Raw genomic sequence first — 4,804 nt, 5'->3', positions numbered from 1 at the left:
TAGACTAGTAACATACTCCCTCCGGTCCTTTTTACTCTGCACATTGGATTTGCCGAAAGTCAAACTTAGCTAAGTTTGACCAAATTTATATTAGAAATTATTAACATCTATAATATCTAATAAATATAATATGAAAATATATTCCGAGATGAATCTAATGATGTTGGTGTTGCTATGTAAATGTCAATAATTTTTTATATAAACTTGGTTAAAGTTGGATGAGATTGACTTCAGACAAACCTAATATGCAGAGTAAAAAGGACCGGAGGGAGTACATATGTTACTAGTCCATGTTACTACCTTGTGATTGTTGTGTCAATGAGCGAACATGAGCTCACCTGAGCATGAAGCAAGCGGGCTAATTATTTCACCGTTACGAAACCCACAACTGTTTTTTTGGAGGAACCCACAACTACTTATGTCCTTTTGTCTTGCAAATGCCCTTTCACCGCTAGCTCATCTCTCATGGACAACAACATCAGTACTGAACTATATAACAAAACAAAGCTGGTGATCTTGCAAATGAAGTCTTTGATTTGAGCAGAAATTCGCAAAGGTACTATTGGATAACTAGATATACATCAAAACAATTTTGTTGAGTCAACATAAGAAATTTTTTCCTTGAGCACAATTTCACCAAGTTGGAAACTTGGAATAATTATGTCCCTTGTAAACCAGACTGCCGAGGATAACTTGCAGATAGTATGAACTCTTCTTCCATACTATACCGTCTTGTCGAGCCCTCATTAACTTTTCTAACTAACTTATTAGATTGAACACCTACTTCGATACCATTATTGTAAACTTTTTCAGCCACTACCTTATCTAAAATATGCTCCTCGGATGCACATATGCCTTCAAGCGTCAACTCCACTTGCCTCATGGTTGGACGGTCCTCTCCACTTAATTTCACACATGCTGTTGCAATAGCAGCCACTTCTTGGACTTCTTTGCCCCCTTCCTCAATAACTTGTGGATCTAATATCTGGAGCAAATTCCCTTCTAGAAACAAGGTAACAAAATGTACAACAAGACCCTCATCATCTGAGGACGAATATGAAAATGGCTTCTTCCTGGTTAGCAGTTCCACAAGGACAACCCCAGAACTGTAAACATCACTTTTCGCCGTGAGCCGCCCAGTGTAAAAGTACATAGGGTCCCAGTATCCTCGTGTACCTTGAGCTCTTGTTGTTAACCCAGATTTCTCCATCGGAATGTACCTTGAAGCTCCAAAGTCAGCTACCTTTACTGTGAGAGTATCATCCAAAAGTATGTTAGCAGACTTGACATCTCTGTGAATGATAGGTACTGCCACAGTTGTGTGAAGATAGGCGAGCGACTTGCCTGTTTCAATGGCTATGCGCAGCCTGTTGTTCCACGACAATGATATTGGTCCTTCAACATGAAGATAATCATAAAGAGTCCCGTTGGATATGAACTCATATACCAACATCGGGACTTCAGTTTCAAGGCAGAAACCATAGAGTTTTAGGACATTTTTGTGGTTGATTTGTGATAGGATGGCAACCTCATTTATAAACTCATCAATCTCCCTTGAAAGAACCTTCTTTGGTTTCTTGATGGCCACAATATGTTGGTTCGATAAAATCCCTTTGTAAACAGTACCATGCCCTCCACCGCCAACCACAAGATCTTTATCAAAATTGCGTGTTGCCTTGTTTAGCTCTTCCAAGGTTATGATCATTTGTTCTGCAATACCAGTTCTTTGAGATACCAACTGTTCCAGCAATTGTCCATGATTTTGCTCAATGAACTTCTGTTTTAACATCAGCGTTCTCCTATGTTTCAATTTCTTGGAAACAAACAGTGAAGTGAGAACCCAAATCATGAGACCCGCCCCGCAAGAAAGTCCTACAATCACACTTATATTTGGAAAAAACATAGATCTTTAATCTCTCTATTGATATGCAAAATAAAGAAATTATTATTGTGACTATTCCATATCTATGGTGTGTCTAGACATGCTAACCAAACAACACATACATTAAAAAAAAAACATGTTGTCGTAATAATGAGAAGAACCAAATTAAGTTGAGTAAGAATTAAATAGCAATACAGAGGTGACTCGTAAATACTAGTATTCATCATCGTCTTAAGTTGGTCGCCTTTAAGTGTCACGGGGCCACCTGTAGCATAAAGGAAAAAAGAGCCAAATTCAGTTCACTACATAATGGATAAAGTATATTAACGTTTTCATTTAAGTGGCCATGTACATGTACGTTGCTAACCTTTGCATCCATTCATGACACCGGCAAGTATAACCTCCGTTCCCTGGTTTGCAGTGGCTGTGTTTGCTCTTGCAAATATTGGCGGCTACCTCCATAGGACAATTTTGAAGTTACTTCATCTTGGCGTTGGGTAAGCCTGATGATTGCAACACCTCCCACTGAAGAATAATAGGAACATTAGGCTTAAAATTTGACTTGCTTTGAGACGCTTGCATTTGCTGTTTGGAGATGAGGCGATTGTCAAACCATCCCTCCTCTGCGATTAGCACATATGGTGGCCGCGAGATGTTATCCTGGACACTATTGATGTCGAAAAATTTGAAGTTCATCGTATCAGGCATGCCATCAGTTGACGTAGATATACATGCCCTGCAACAACCCACACCATAACAACTATAGTCGTCGCTGTCATGGCTTGCAATTGGCACCCTCCTGGCTTTGATGTCCGAGTTGGAGCAAAAAGTGGCTCAAACGCTGATGATGTTTGGGTCGTCACCAGGCCCTAGCAGTGTTGCTTGGACATTGCATCCTGACAGGATGAGCTCGTTGCGGTTGGACAGAGAGAAGAGTGCATCCCCTTGATCAGTCAGGGTCATCCACACAAGGGGATGCACTCTTCAGTACAGCCCTCCTGGAGACATTATCGAAGCTAAAACGTTATCTCCTGAAGAGTCTCCACACAAGTCTCCAGGAGGGCTCAATCGTGGAACCGGCAAACAGGGCTTTGTAGCACGATTTGGCGGAGTACGCGCCGTTCGACACCCAGCGCCAGGTGAGGGTGTCCGGGGCGTCGGAAAGGGTGGTCTGCTGGATCCGCGTCCAAAGGTGAACGTACTGCACAAGTGTCGCGGGGTCCAGGTGGCCCTGCACGCCTGCGGCCGCAGTGCGCGCCTTGCGGTGGTTTTCTGCGGCTTTTCTTTGGTTGGTACGACGGTGTGGGTGCGTGCACGTTGTGAGCATGTGTACCATATTTCTCAAAAGGAAGAAAATATCACTAAACAAATTTGGGGTATAAATTTAATCCAAATAAAACTGCATGTGGGTCTAATTAATTAATGTGCAAATTCAGAAGTAAAATGTGGGAAGAAAAATTTGAACCTTGGCATCCGTCGGGGATGTAGGGATTGCCTTCGTACCCCTCTTTGCAGTAGCACCTATAGCCTCCTCGTACACCACCACCATTACAGATGAGCAATGCTACTTCTACGTGCATATTGTTACCTATCTTACGATAAAAGATGATTTGGCAGCAGCTAATTGGATATTAGTGAAGCCGCCGGGCTCACCCCCTGAAAATCAGGGGGGGAGGGGGGGGGGCGTTTAGTTTTGTTGTAAGGAAGTTACGTAGGAACACGTAAAAGTTTACGTAGGTCTAGGATTTTCGATTACAGATGATGGTGGAAGAAGAAGATATATTGCTGTGACGATGCTCGAAATATGCTTTCGCCCCGCTATAGCAACCACCCGATACAACATTCCGATTAACGCTGGGGTTAACAGCACAAGCACACCCAAAAAAAAAATACAAGAGAAAATAAGAGAAAAAAAATGCCAACAACGCCGGATCAACGAAAGCTACGACAGCCTGCGACCGCTGCGCCCACCGAAGATAACCACCACGCTCCAAAGTCACCGAGTTGCCGTGTACCAAGCACCACCTTCAAGAAGGAATGCGACGATGATGACACTGCTGCCCGGACGAATCCTAGGATGTCTCCCGGTATACGAAGGGTAGAGGGAGGAGAGGGTCACCCGACGCCCTTCAAGAAGGATGGCGGCGCCCGCAGGCGTCACCGCGTTGGTGCCGGCAAGACCCGACATGGAATTCTCCCGATTCCTCGCGCCCGCCACCCAGGACCAACCTTCGGCTCCACCACACCCGCCGCCCACCAACATGCGCCAACACTGTCACGAGGACACCGCCGTCGTCTCACCACAACCAACGAAGCGAGGCCGGCCGGATCCAAACGAGACACCTGTAGACAAGGACCGGCAGCACCGCAGCCACGAGGGAGGGAACAACCTCCACCAGCTTAGGCGGTAGCAAACCGGGCATAGCAGCAGAGGCACACCAGACCAAATGTTCGGCCGGGCCCAGAATGGGCCCGTGAAGCTCCGCCGCCATGCTGCAGCAGTCGCGGCACAGCAGCCGCCGTCCCTGTCGCGAGGAGCTCGCCAGAACCACCGGGGAATAACCCACCACGGCCCACTAGCAGGCCCGCTCCGACCCAGATAGGGCCCATAGGGCCTAGATCTGGGCTAGCCATGGGCCGTCACCGCCGCCGTCCAGATCCGCGGCCGGAACGTCATCGGCCGAAGGGCTCTACCGCCAGGACCGCTCGCCCGAGCCGGGGTCCAGCGACGGGGGAAGAAGGGGGGCCGCTACCACCGGACTGTGGGGTGCCACGCGGGCAACACCCGGCCGCGCCCGCCAGCGGCAGCGGCGAGGGGGAAGGGGGGCAGCGACTCGCGGGGAGGGGGAGTAGTGGGGAACCTCCCCGGTCGCGTCGCTCGGGAAGGGCGACCAGGTGTGTGTGTGTGTGTGTGTGTGTGTG

The 4,804-nt window shown here is 47.3% G+C and overlaps 1 pseudogene; it reads right to left on the bottom strand.

Moving 5' to 3' along the window:
• Positions 1–658: 658 nt before the first annotated feature.
• On the bottom strand, positions 659–2,845 carry LOC119310098 (annotated as a pseudogene).
• Between the last annotated feature and the right edge of the window lie 1,959 nt (positions 2,846–4,804).

Source organism: Triticum dicoccoides, chromosome 5B, assembly GCF_002162155.2.
Source record: "Triticum dicoccoides isolate Atlit2015 ecotype Zavitan chromosome 5B, WEW_v2.0, whole genome shotgun sequence".
In the NCBI taxonomy this organism is placed as follows: Eukaryota; Viridiplantae; Streptophyta; class Magnoliopsida; order Poales; family Poaceae; genus Triticum; species Triticum dicoccoides.
The sequence above is the reverse complement of the archived record's forward strand: the minus strand, read 5'-3'. Positions and strand labels throughout refer to the sequence as shown.